We start from the raw sequence: 15171 nt of genomic DNA on the forward strand, positions 1-15171 counted from the left end.
AGCTTGTTTTACAACTATTATGTTTTCCTATGTTTTTTCTTTAGGTTGATTTTTAAAAATTGAGTAGCAACAAAAACTATTTATAATATTACTCACTGCCATCAAAGCAGTGCGATAAAACCCAGAGAATGAATAGTTATTTTAGGTCACTTAATTCCAAGTGTTAAGGTGTTTACAGTCAGGTAATTGCTCAAAAATAAGGCACATGTCAGTTTGCTTCATATTTGGACTTTCTGAAGAGATTAATTTTACCCCACAAGCTTTTTAGCATATTTAACACATTCTAACTTCTTACTCTTGGAATCTGTGCCAACAGAATCCATGTTGTTTTTGAAGACATTCGCAGACCCCAGTGAGTTCTGTTTTAACCTGAAACAATTATGATCTGGGCCAGTACATAGCACAGTTGTTGGTCTACCCAGAATTTCATTTTTCATTACATATTTGTGTTGTTTCTTAATCTCACATTTTAACCTTTTGGTGAGATTCTTTGGTTTTGTTGGAATATATTTCCAAGTCTTTTGCCCTGCCTTCTTCCCAAGGACCTGGGGAAGAAAACCAGATTTTTACACACATACTTTCAAAAAGCTCTTATTTTGGTTTCATACCTAGGAGAAACTAGGTAGGCATGCTTCACAATTATAGATTGTTTTTAAAACTTTCCCTCAAAATTTAAATTATTGGCTCACATCTTCTAGCATCCTATGGTGATGTGTAACACCAATCTAATTTTTGTTTTTTGAAGTGATGCCCATCTCTATCTCACAAAAAATTGACAAGATTCTCCTTTATCTTTCTTTAGCTCTGAAATCAACGTGTGTGTTATTTTTCATCCATTCTATTTGCATTTAGCAGGTCCTTTTGATCAAAAACCCCAGGACTTGATTTAGCAAAGACTTTTCCTTCTATTATTTTTTAAAAAATTATTTCCTCTACTGTCTCTGTTCCATTAGGAATTCCAATTTAAAACTCCTAGGATCATCTATTATACCTACTTTTCTTTCCCTTTCCCATCTCTTTCAGCTCTGTGCTCCAGGGAATTTTTTGTAAGTTCATCTTACAGATCATTACTTTAATATTCTAGAGTGTAGAATCAATTCTAACATTAGGATTCTGTTTTAGTTTTATGGGTGCAATATCATCCTCTCAAATCTGTCTTAGAATATTAATGTAGACAGATTTTTGTTGTTCTGTCCATCTGTGTTTTTTGGATAATGTTTGTTGCCCTGTTCATCTTGGATTTTCATGCTGTGGGATTGGTTCTTCACTGTTCATTCTAATAAAATAAGGAAGATTTCTGGGGATATACTACTTTATGTGAGAATAGGACTCAAGTCTCAAATCTCTCTCTCACATACACCTTGTACACACACACACAAACACACACACACACACACACACACACACCATCCATCTATCTCTGCCTATGGCACAAACAAGTGTCTTCTGTTTATCATGCCTAATGGGAATAGAAGATACTTTACAAATACTCAAGGACACAAAATAGTTTAGCTCAAACTATTTGATCTAGTAATGCAATTAGGGCTTCTAACAGGTACAGGGTGGGCCAGAAACCACTAAGCTAACAATTAAGAGACTTGGCTTTGGCTTTCAGTTCTAATTTTACTACTAAAAAGTTGGGAGTTTAGGAAAGTTAAGCTCTTTATATACAATTTTCTTTTTCTATAAAATGCGAAGTTTGGACTAGATATTAAGGATTCTTCCTTATGCAACTTTATGACTAAGATGCTTTTAAATTCTCACTTCTGATTCATTCACTATTCTGTAGCATGTAAAAGAATAAAGAAATTTATAATTTGACAAACTTCAGATATGCTCAAAGCTTCCCCCCAACAACTAAAAACAAAGCACCTCAAGGACATTAATTTGTATTAGGCAAGTTATAGTTAATGACATAATTTGGGAGAGGGGGAGGTAATAAAGGTAGAGGAAGAATGTGCAGGTGTTTGTGAGGGGGTGAGAGAGATTTCTGAATCTTATAACTATTTTCCAAAATTAGTGATTTCTTTATCTCCTGGCCACTGTGGGGAAACAATGCTTAGTTTTAAAAATTGTGGTAAAATATACATAACATTTATCATTTTAAGCATTTTTAAGTGTACAATTCTGTGGCATTAGTACATTTACATTATGTTGCACTCATCACCATCAGCTGGATCATATGATATTTGTCATATAAAATATCCTATTTGTCCTTTTGAGACTGGCTTATTCCACTTAGCATAATATCTTCACGTTTATCACATTGTAGCATGTGTTAGAATCTCCTTCCCTTTAAAAGCTGAATAATATCCCACTTTATGTATATACCACATTTTCCTTATTTATTAATCTGTCGGACCCTTGTTGGCTGAGAGCAATGCTATTATGAACATGGGTGAATAAACATCTGTTACAGTCTCTGATTTCATTTCTTTTGGTAGGGAATAATGTTTTGAAAAGCATAAAAATATTTTTAGTTTTACTCTAATGTATATTTATTGTTTGAATTATTTCTTACTTTCCATCAATCAAAAACAAAGAGATGTCACATCCAGCAACTTGTATAGTTAAATAAAACTGGCTAATATTTCAAAGTAAATTTTAAAGTTGGAGTTAAATATACTTAAAAATTTAACATATGATACATGAAAATTATGTGAGCTCTCAAGTATTCAAAAAAAGAAAAAAAAGTTCCTGGGGCTCCTGGCTGGCTCAGTCGGGAGTGAATGCAACTCTTGATCTTGGGATTTTGAGTTCAAGCTGCATGTTGGGGGTGGAGTTTACTTAACAACAACAACAACAACAACAACAACAACACTTAAGGTCCTAAAATAAAACTTTATGTATTTCAATTTAAAAAATTTTTCTTTAATATTTATTTTTATCTTTGGGAGACAGAGTGCAAATGGGAGGGGCAGAGAGAGAGGGAGACACAGAATCTGAAGTAGGCTCCAGGCTCTGAGGTGTCAGCACAGAGCCGGACACGGAGCTAAAACCAATGAAGCACAGGATCATGACCTGGACCTAAGTCGGACACCTAACCAACTGACCCACCCAGTTTAAATTTATATTTAAACATTTACCCTGCAAATTCTCTAAGTTTAAAAAGTTTTGAACATTTTATATCTACAGTACACTGAATTATCACTAAAAAATTAAATTCCACTCCATACATCTTTTTATTTAAAAAAATTTTTTTTAATGTTTATTTATTTTTGAGAGAGAGAGAGACAGACAGAATGCGAGCGGGTTGAGGCAAAGAGAGAGGGAGGCACAGAATCTGAAGGCGGCTCCAGGCTCCGAGCTGTCAGCACAGAGCCCGATGCGGGGCTCGAACTCAGGAGCCGTGAGATCATGACCTGAGCTGAAGTCGGATGCTGAACCGACTGAGCCACCTTTCAGAAAAGTATCTTCTGAAAGTATGGAAATGTATGGCGCACGTGGGTGGCCAGTCGGTTGAGCGTCCGACTTCGGCTCAGGTCATGATCTCGCGGCTCGTGAGTTTGAGCCTTGCGTCCGGCTCTGTGCTGACAGCTCACAAAGCCTGAAGCTGGCTACTGATTCTGTGTCTCCCTCTCTCTCTCTGCCCCTCCCCCGCTTCCACTCTGTCTCTGTCTCTCAAAAATGAATAAATGCCAAAAAAATTTTTTTAAAGTATGGAAATGTATATGAAGGGCCCAGGAAGTCCGGTTTCAAGGAGCTAGACTTCCTGGGCTTAAAAATGTTTCTTTTTTGTATAATTAGCCAACTGACTACTTTGTAAATTACCAACGTTTTGAACCTTATTACATACATATTTCATTTCATATACTTAACATTCAAGTATATCTACTTCTCGCAATGGCTGTCACACAGAAGTCACTCAAAAGCCCATGTTAGCTGAGCTTAAGGTCATAAAACAAGACAAATCAAATAGTATTATCACTAACTTTCACACTGAAGAATCTAAATTTGCAGGTTTGAAATTGTGGTAGGTTATGAAAGCCAAGCTACTGTTCATTTATAAAAATACAATTATATGTAGCTAGATCCTATAAAACCTTCCTAAGTATTAACCTTATTTAATCCTCAGAACAACCCTGTAAGACAGATGCCATTATCCTCCCCCTGGTGCAATTTAGAGAAGAAGAAACAGAGAAGTTTAAATCTTCTAAGATCACATTGCTAGTAAACAGTAAAACCAGTATTCATATTCAGCAGTTTGGGTCCAGGGGACATGCTCTTTAATCACAGAGTTAAATTAGTGTGTAAGAATGAAACGTTTTGCTATGGTGTGAACATGGAGAGAGAATAATAAATCCAGCAGCAGAAGAAAAATAAGGATGAAAGACCTTCCCTTTTCATATCCAAAAACCCCAACAAATATTAAGTTAAAAAAAAATCCAGGGGCACCTGGGTGGCTCAGTTGGTTAAGTGCCCGATTTGGGCTCAGGTCTTGATCTCAGGGTTCGTTAAGTCTGAGCCCCGCGCATTGGGCTCTGTGCTGACACCTCGGAGCCTGGAATGTGCTTCAGATTTTGTCTCAAAAATAAACATTAAAAAAAACTAAGACTGGATGAAGAAAATAAGTGGTTCAGAATGTGAGAGAATGTATCTGGGGAAAGAGGAAGTGGTTTTGGTTACCAGACGGCAAAAAATAAGTAAAATCTGAACTGGTATCTATATATTCACAGCTTTGCTTGCTCTTTCCTGAAGATTGAGGTCGCTCTTTTAAAAAGGCAAATTTTGGAGCGTTTTGGGGCTGGCTTAATCAGAAGAGCATGTGGCTCTTAAACCAAGGATTGTGAGTTCCAATTCTACATTGGGTGTAGAGATTACTTAAATAAAACTAAAAACTAACTAACTAAATAAATAAAATAAAAAGGGCAAATTTTACTTATTATGTGAAAATAATATTATTTCAGTGAGCTTCAAATGTGTAAGGATTTCACAAGTCTTTGGATATATCCTTCAATATTATTAAATGGACCACCAAACTGTTCTCAAAGGTGGTATCAGTTTGTAGTAACATCTGTACTACCAACCCATGGGGATTTGTCATTTGGATTAACTTTGATACGTTAATGAATGTAAGTGATACTCTGTTAAGATGTCAACATCTAGACATGTACTGCATCTAGAAATTAATTTGGGAAGAACTGAAATCTTTCAGTGTACAATTTATATTCTTGAACAAGATATCCCTATTTACATCTTTTTAAAAATTCTATTTGCAACTACGTGGATGGAACTAGAGGGTATTATGCTAAGAGAAATTAGTCAGTTGGAAAAAGACAAATATCATATGACTTCACTCATATGATTCTAAGGCACAGAAAAGATGAACACAAAGGAAGGGAAGCAAAAATAGTACAAAATCAGGGAGGGGGACAAAACATAAGAGACTCTTAAATATGGAGAACAAACAGAGGGTTACTGGAGGGGTTGTGTGTGTGTGTGGGGGGGGGGCCTAAATGGGTAAGGGGCATTGAGGAATCTACCCCTGAAATCATTGTTGCACTACATGCTAACTAACTTGGATGTAAATTAAAAAAAAAAAAAAAAAAATTCTACTTTCTTATCTTTGTTGATGTATAGAAATGCAATGTTTTTGTGTACTGACAGTACACACGTGAGTTTTTGTAAATTCTTACTCTCTAATTGTTTTTTCTTCTTTTACGGCACTTTACTACCAGAATTCCAGCACACTTTCTTAATGTTGAAACACTGATGGTATTCTTTTTCTAAGGATAACTTTTCCTACAGAATTTTTATGGATGTCCTTTAGAGATTAAGGAAGTTTCCTTCTTTCCTAGTTTTTCAGAGCTTTAACAGGGTAAATTCCAAAAAGCCAACTTGACATTCGTGGAATAATCCTAATTCGGTGATAATGTAAATCTTTTTAATGTATTACCAGACTCACTTTGCTAATAAACTAGTTTACATAGAATTTTTTCATTTATATTTAATGATTGAGAATGGCCTTTCATGGTCTATTTTCATATACTCGTCAGGTTTTTGTAGATTACATGTTAACCTCATATAATTTAGTTGGGGAGTGTTCTCTCTGTGCTAAAGAAAAATTAGTTGTATTTTCTTATAGTCAATAATTAGATTTACTAACGTGTTTTTTGTTTTAAAGTATTTTGATCTGTTGTCTCTTACTATCTTTTCCCTCTATTTTTAACTCTTTTTAAAAATACTTATGGTCAACTATACTTCAACTGAAAAAAAATCAAATTGTGTACTTTTAATATGTGCAGCTTATGGTCAATTACACCTTAATAAAGTATTTAAAAAACAAACACTTCTGTAGTAGCTGTCTACCCCAATGAAGTCAGAGAAATGGATGATACCTCACAAAACAATGCTACCTACCGCACAGAAACCGCTAATATAATGAGTCTATTGAACAATGTCTGATATTTAGACTTTTAGAATTAATAGATTCACCATTCAGTGTCAATTACTTGAGGACAGATGAAGAGGTCTGTCCTTGCAATGATGTATAATGGGAATACTACCTATCTCACAGGGTTGCTTTGAGAATTAAGTAAAATAAGCAAGACCTAACACAAATCTGAAATTCAAACTGAGAGGTTTTCTGTTTCAAGAAACACTAAGAGCTGAGATCCAATCAGTCACTGGTACCAGAATTCTATCTCCAAGCCTTAAATGTGCTATTGAATGATTTGTTTCTATGAAAGCTTGGCAACCTCCCTGGGCTATGCGTTAGCATGGAAATAGAGACGGAATTGGTATTGGTGATACATAAACCAGCTTGGAATGTGAGCCACTTTGGAGCCCTTGAATAATTCCTTTCCCACTAAGGTACTTGTGGCCATTGTTGTTGTATTTCAGGATTTTACATTTTACTTTTTTTTTTTTTAATGTTTATTTATTTTTGAAAGAGAGAGACACACACACAGTGTGAATGGGGGAGGCAGAGAGAGGGAGACACAGAATCCGAAGCAGGTTCCAGGCTCTGAGCTGTCAGCACAGACAGCTATCAGCACAGCCCCCCTGATGCGGGGCTCAAACCCACAAACCATGAGATCATGACCTGAGGGAAGTTGGATGCTTAACTGACTGAGCCACCCAGGTGCCCCTATATTTTACTTTCTTTTTGAGCCCTCTTTCTCTAGTCTGATATTTCTGAGTTTTATTCTGTTACCTTCAGATAGAAGTTTGAGTTTCTGTCCAGTTTCCTTATGCCTGAATTCTCCCTTCAATTTTTAAGACTTGGTTATGTGCTTTATTTCACTTTCAAATCACTTTTAGCTCCATGCTTACAAGCACATAAATCATCCACCCAACCCCTACACTAAATCCAAGCTTCTACTTGGGTAGAGGGGGCTAAAGATAATAATGTGCAGAAGGCACTCACTGTAAAGGGAGGCAAACTGGCTGCCCAGTGTACCTCGTGAGAGGGCAGACTAATCCCCAGTCTGAGAGCCACTGGGTCCACTGGGGACCCTGGGTGGCTTGTAACTGAAAAAGATCTGAAGGCAATGTATATGATAACTGAGTTTACTGGCAGGAAGCCTGATGACAATTCTGCTTGTGCTTCAGGGTGACAGACCATTTTAACAAAGGTAGGCCACCTAAAATGTCTCAGTTCTAAACAGGAAAAAAACCTAGGGTGGCTGGATCCAAATCCATCCCTCTTTTTTTATGTTTCATTTCAGAATTTTCATCTCCCTGAGAATAGCGTCTCTTGGAATTATTAGGAGGCATGGATATGGTAGACTCCTGAGCAATGGAAAGCTTGGTAGACCTTGCACTTACCCAATGGACACATTCACAGTGAGACCAAAAGTCATCCCTATCCAATGAAGTATCATTATCAAGGGAAAGTAGGTGGATAAATGCACAAGGATGTTACACAGGAACTTTGACCTAGACGTCTGACAGGGGCTTTGAGGAGCAGCATGTGTTTATGATGCTCCTTTACTCTCTGTCAGTTGTGGGGCCAAGTACAAATCACCAACCCCATGATTACACATTGCTTAGAAGTCCTATCCTCTGTCTCCCCCACCATGTCAACAACAATTTGAGTTTCAGTGGTTGCCATCAGGAAGGTGTTCTTAGATATGGAAGCCAAGATACTATAACCCTTCAAGGACTGACTAGACCTAATTACATGCCTAAGGCCTATGTCCTGGTCAAATGGGCATATTGTCTCTCAGGGCTGAATTAACTATTTTTTGCATCTTACTCAAGATTTTCCTGCTTTTTGCAGAAGAGCAGTGTGGAAAATTTCAGCTCTGCCAACTTTAAGTGACATTTCAGGAACCGTTCTCACTGCTGCTTGTTCTGCCCTCTTAGACCAGCTTTGACTGAACTAGGGATGCATTAAGAAAAGAAGGCTATAAGCCAGAGGCACCTGGGTGGCACAGTCGGTTAAGTGACCAGCTCTTGGTTTTGGCTCAGGTCATGATCTCATGGTTCATGACTTCGAGCCCCATGTTGGGCTCTGCACTGACGGGGCAGAGCTTGCTCGGGATTCTCTGTCTCTCTCTCAAAGTAAATAAATACAACTTAAAAACAAAAAAGAAGGCTATAAGCCAATGTTGATCTGTAAAGTAGAAAAGTGCTACATTACCTTTCTTTGAAAAGTGTGGGTAATCTGAAGAATGTATCAAGCCTTTTAGCCTCTACCATGCCATCTAGTCAATACTCTAATGCTTAATAAATTGTTTCTTATTAACATCCTCTACCCCAAATGGCAATACAGTGATATACTGCTCTCAGACTTGACGTTGGACAAACCCTTATGTGGATGGTTCTGAGCTAGGTACTCTTTATAATCAATCCCATGCAAAATTGAAATCAGTATGTTATCAGCTTGGGGTCAAACCTGAAAATCACCTGAGCTACCACCACTATTAAGAATATCCGGGGATGCCTCAGTTGCTCAGTCAGTTAAGCATCCAACTATTGATTTTGGCTCAGGTCATGAGTTCAAGCCCCACTTCAGGCTCTGTGATGACAGAGCAGAGCCTGCTTGGGATTCTCTATCTCTCCCACTCTCTGTCCCTCCCCCACTAGCTCTCTCTCTGAAAATAAATAAACATTAAAAAAAAAAAAAAAAAAAGAGGGCCTCCTGTGTGGCTCTGTTGATTAATTAACCATCTGACTTTGGCTTAGGTCATGATCTCACAGTTTTTGAGTTTGAGCCCCACATCAGGCTCTGTGCTGACAGCTCAGAGCCTGGAGTCTGCTTCAGATTCTGTGTCTCCCTCTCTCTGCCCCTCCCCTGCTCATGCTCTGTCTGTCTGTCTGTCTCTCTCTCAAAAATAAACATTAAAAAAAGAAAAAGAACATCTGTGGTTCTAGAACTGCCAAAACTGTATGCAAAGTTTGTAGAAGCAGCATCCAAAACATTTAATAACAGAGTGCCCTGAAAACAATCTTCTCAAAAGTCTGGAAGTTCTTCAGTTAAGATTTCTGTTACATATTCATTTTATCCTCAAGTCTTACCATGCACCCAATCTAGAATGACTATGGCATCTTACTTTTTATAGAGGTATCTGAAAAGCTATAAAAACTCATCCCTTTTGCATGTATGTGACGGAGATCTCCAAAGTTGCACGGAGGCTTTTCCGTCACAAAAGAAACCAACCTGGATGTTAACCTACCTATACCTTGATTCTGTAAATACTCATTCTGTCCCAAACTTTACTTCTCATATGATTAATAGTCTCAGTTCTAGGCAGGAATTTCTACTTTGTACTCCTGACTTCAATTTCTTTTTTCTCTTTTGGCACTGCACACAAACTAAATTACAATTCTGGTAGCTGACTTCTTATTCTTGGTCTGGGGATATGCCTTCACCTGGCCATTAAGGAATACCCCTAGTTCTTTCACCTTCCCAGTGGAGGTTCCAGAGGACTTGGTCAAGATACTATACTTCTAAAAAAATACCTTGAGCCCTTATTGGAGGTAGATTTACAGATAACTGGGGAGGGGAGAGGATCAGAATTCTGGTCTGTGAATATAACGAGATGCCAGAGTTTTACAGTAAGGCTGCCAGCTTTTCACAGAAGATCTGTAAGAAGGTACTAAAATCATCACGCTAATATCAACTGAAGAAACAGGGATATACACATTTCTCTTCTCCTAAAAGACATACACAAACTCCTTTCTGAGGACAAAGGACTATCACTTTCTCCCCACCTTTTATTTAAATGTTTGTTTCTTTATTTATTGAGAGAGTGTGAGCCGGGGAGGGGCAGAGAGAGAGGGAGACAGAATCTGAAGCAGGCTCCAGGCTCTGAGCTGTCAGCAGAGCCCAACATAAGGCTTGGTCTCTAACTCGTGAACAATGAGGTCATAACATGAGCAGAAGTCAGAGGCTTTAGTGGACTGAGCCACCCAGACACCCCTATCCCCACCTTATTTAAAAGGCAAATGTGCTTCCCTGAGAAAAGAGAAAACACCAAATGGTGGAGGACACCAGTGCTGTGGAAGGGTCCTGTGATGGGAGGCCAGAGCGTAGCTTTTGGTAGCTTTTACAGCAGCATCCAGGAGTCAGGGTCGTGGTGGGAGTCGAAGCCGCCAAGACCACAGAGCTCACAGAGGCAAGGCTGAGGAAAAGGAGTGGATCCTCACGACCAAGCTGTGCCGCCTGGTCAAAGACATGAAGATCACTTCCTGGAGGAGATCTATCTCTTCTCCCTGCCCACCAAGGAATATGAGATTACTGACTTTTTCCTGGGGGCATCCCTCAAGGATAAGGTTTTGAAGACTATGTTGGCACAAAAGCAGACTCCCAGTGGACCAGGTTCTAGGCATTTGTTGTCATCGGAGAGGACAATGGACATGTCCATTGTGGACTTAACTGGGTGTTAAGTGCTCCAGGGAGGTAACCACTGCTGTCAGTGAGGCCATAATCTCCGCCAAGCTTTCCAGTGACCTGTGTGGTGAGGTGATTGGGGGAACAAGATCATCAGGCCCCACACTGTCCCATGCAGGGTGAGCAGCTGCTGTTGCTCTGTGCTGGTCGGTCTCATCCTCAGCCTCAGGGGCACTGGCACTGTCTCAGTCCCTGAGCCCAAGAAGATACGGACGATGACAGTACTGACCACTGCTACACGCCAGCCAGGGTCTGCCCTGCCACCCGGGCAACTTCACCAAGGCCACTTTTGATTCCCAAGACCTACACCTGTCTCCCCTCCCTGACCTCTGGAAAGAGAATGTTCATCAAGTCTCCCTATCAGGAATTCACTGACCATCTTGTAAAGACACACACCAGAGTCTCTGTGCAGAGGACACAGGCTCCAGTTGTGTTTACCACATAGTCTTAAACAAGAAAGAAGATAATTAAAGCCTGTTAAAGAAGAAAAAGGCAAATGTCATGATTAAAAAGAAAACTAGAAAAGAGAAAATTCATCAAGTCTATGTATACATTTTCATGTTGATACATAAAGGGTTCTTTTTGGGTTAGGAATATTGTGTGTGTGTGTGTGTGTGTGTGTGTGTGTGTGTATCTTCCAGAAGCTTTGGGGCTGTTATATGGAAAACTTCTTAGAATAAAATAAGGCTTGGGATATCTACTTGTAGACTCCACAAAGTAGGGAATAAGAAAATTTTTATGGAAGACACATAAATTTATAACTAGAAATAATTTTAAATGCCAATTAATGCTAATAGATTGATTTACCCTTCTTACCTAAAGATTAATCCAAGAAAAGTTACAGCTCTCTTTCTCCCTATAAAGAGGAGCTCCAATAAGTTGTAAAATTAATAACAGTTGGCTTAGAGGGCTTTAACAGATCCATATTATTAACTTCTTGTAACCTTGTTATATAGGATATGAAATCATCTAGCAAAGAAACTACTTCCTAAGACATAAAACCTCTAACAATGTCAAGGGCTGGAAAAAATCATGAGCTTCTCCTTACAGTGAGGAAGAAATGTCAACTATCATTTATTTTAAAAATCAGAAGAACATATAAAAGTATACACAATGACTACTGTGAATTTAACTACGTATCAGGTTTCATCCTCCCGCCTTTAAAATTTTTTTTTTCCATAACTGGTCTGTGGTATAGTATAAAGAACTCTAGTCTATGAATGAGAAAGGCTGGATTCTATTCCCTACTCTGACACTAACTATCTCTGAGACATTAAGGAAGTCCCTTTTCCCTGGATCTCAGCCTCCTTATCTCTAACATCAAAGGCTTGAATTCAATGGCACTTAAATTACATTCTAGGATACAGGCCTCTTAATCTTGAATGTAAGTATAAAGTAGCTAAGAACGACTAATGGAGTAAGTGTCTGAATATAATGGGAACAAAGTAATAATTTATTCATTCCAAAAGGTTTTTTGGACTCTTGGACTTTCCCCTTATTAAATGTACCTAGGGTCTTATCTTTTTTTCTCTGACAGTTACCTTTTCCCTTAGTTTCTTTAGCTTTTATCTTCTACTTTAACATTTTGTCCAAAAACTCCTTTTTTTAAGAAAAAACATTTTTTAATGTTTTTATTCAGTTTTTGGGAGAGACGGGGGGGGGGGGGGTGGAAGAGAGACATGGAGGGAGAGAGAGACAGAGTGTGAGCAGGGGAGGGGCAGAGAGAGACAGATTCTGAGGCAGACCCCAGGTTCTGAGCTGCCAGCACAGGCTGGAACTGTCCACGGGACTGGAACTCACGAACCACAATATCATGACCTGAGCCCAAGTCGGATGCTCCACCACTCACTCAACCAACTGAGCCACCCAGGTGGCCCCCCGAAGACTCCTTTTTGAAAGGAAAGAAATTTCTAATGCCTTGTTTTGATGACATTCTTCTCTATTATTGGACAGACTGAAAATGGAAGTGGTCCAAATCAGCATTTATGTATTAAACATTAATTCTCAAAAGAATAGGCTCTTTCACTAGGCCAGTTCTGAGATAACCTCTTAAAAATGTTTATTCGGTGAAGGAGTGAAACTTCAGTTATTTACATTAAGTCAGTGTTACCCTACCATTTATTCAATAAAGCAGTAGAGCTGATATAAATCTGTTTTGGCAAATAAGAAGCAAAACCAAACCAAATGACATGATGGTTTTGATCCACAGAGTGGATGAGAGTAGAATTTCAACTGTCCCTCCAAATACTCATTTTGAAAAAGGTATTTTTATCAACCATGTGGAAAAAAGAACAACAGAACTGCATGATAAGCAGCATGTAAGTATATTCCTCCTATTAGTCTATCAGTCCCTTCTCCATCTATATAATTTCTATGTTTAGTGGGGATACAGGGAGGGATTATGGCACTTATGAGGTCAAGAGTAGTATTCCTGAACAACATCATTGCCCCTCTTTACACAGACTGTAACAAGTCGGTCAGTCCTCACTAATAAGGCCTTCAGTCGGTCTACCAACAGTCTGGCCATCTATACACGCTGCCATCTCCACCACTTCCTTTTCCTCTTCCTGCCAGCTGCGTTTCCTTAGCTATACGCATCAGTAAGTACAGATTTGAAGAAACACCACTACTCCTAGAAAATGTGTAATCACCACTTGTCACCCTCACTTGTGCTTAATACCTTTCCTATCTCAACAAATCAACATTTTGTCAATGTTTCTTCAAACATGAAAATTTTACCTTTTGTGTACATTTTCTTAAGGAGTACATAACAAGAACTAGAATAATTACTTCAAAAAAAAAGTTTACATGCCTAATTAAAGAAAACAACAGCACACCTGATCAATTGAGAGTCAATTTAAATTCTTTCAGACTTTTGGTAAATCATTTAATGGCTCTGAGGTTTTTTTCTTCAGTTGAAAACATGGCAACTAGTTTCATGTTCATTCAAGTCTCTTTTTATCCTAAATTCATGTGTTCTTTTGTAAATTGGTAGTCAATATATTAAACGCATTATAATGAATGATACGTATAATTTATTAGTAATAAATCAACGCTCTTTTCATCTTATAAAAAATTAAGTACTTGTAGAACATGGGGTAGATTTTAAGCTTCAGAAATCAAACATAGGTATCAATAATTAGGAGAAACTTTGTGAAGTTAGAACTGAGACCAGGATGTGATTTCCAAAAGCAGAGAAAAAACTCTCCGGGGTGAGAGAATAATACAGGTAAGAGTACGATCATAAGAAAGAACTAAAGCAAAGGGTGCATAGTAGAAAGGAGGGGGAAAAAACTGGAAAAGGGAAGAATTAGATAAATGAAAACATTTTAAAAACTTAAAATTTAGAAACAAATCTCTGTTCAACAATGTATAGAAACGACTGTAGTTCTTTACACATGCATTAGACAGAATAATACAGTCATTTAGGCAACTGCATAAAAGCCTACATACCGATGACTTAAGCAGAGCACAGTGACTTGGTAACTATGGTACTGCTGAAGAATTACATTTTTTTATAATGTTTATTTTTGAACTAGAGAGAGTGTGAGCAGGGAAGGGACAGAGAGGAGAGAGACAGAAGATCCAAAGTTCTGTACTGACAGCAGAGAGCCCAATGTGGGGCTCAAAAATCATGAATCGTGAGGTCATGACCTGAGCCAAAGTCAGATGCTTAACTGACTGAGCCACCCAGGCACCCCAAGAATTTATTTAAATTTTAAGATTTCAAATTTAAGATTTTCAAAAAGAAGCCTCAAAAAGGCACATATCTCAACCTACTACATGGTGGCATGTGAAACACACTATTAGGAAGGTAGAAAATCAACAAATGGTTATCATATTGCAAAATATATAAACCACATCCTTCAGTTAAATATCAACACTTGAGTACATTTAAAATTTTTTTTAATGTTTATTTGAGACACACACACACACACACACACACACACACAGAATGTGAAGCAGGCTCCAGGTTCTGAGCTGTCAGCACAAAGCTCCAAGCAGAGCTTGAACCCACAAACTGTGAGATCATGCCCTGAGCTGAAGTCGGACACTCATCCGACTGAGCCACCCAGGTACCCCAACACTTGACTACATTTAAAAGTAATGTTTCTTCACATTAGTAATACATATATCTACTCTGCAAAATAAAGATAATCTTGATTTACTGGATGTTTCTGTTAATAAAAATTTCATCTTGTATTTTTTTTTAAAGAGGCAAGTAGCAAAGAAACAAGTGAATATTCCAGACTTATTTCCTTTTAGAGACAATTTCTACACGACATCTACAAAGTCTTAGTCAAAGCTGACAGAGAACAACATTTCTGATG

The 15171-nt window shown here is 38.2% G+C and overlaps 1 protein-coding gene and 1 pseudogene across 6 annotated transcripts in view; one reads left to right on the forward strand and one right to left on the reverse strand.

Annotated features, from left to right (window-relative positions):
• Nucleotides 1–15171, reverse strand: part of ABHD17B (abhydrolase domain containing 17B, depalmitoylase) — a 53129-nt gene that overhangs the window by 24155 nt on the left and 13803 nt on the right. The gene's annotated exons all lie outside the window — the stretch shown is intronic.
• LOC144614080 (small ribosomal subunit protein uS5 pseudogene) lies at nucleotides 9990–11499 on the forward strand (annotated as a pseudogene).

Source organism: Panthera onca, chromosome D4 (genome assembly GCF_046562875.1).
Source record: "Panthera onca isolate mPanOnc1 chromosome D4, mPanOnc1 haplotype 2, whole genome shotgun sequence".
NCBI classification, from domain to species: Eukaryota; Metazoa; Chordata; class Mammalia; order Carnivora; family Felidae; genus Panthera; species Panthera onca.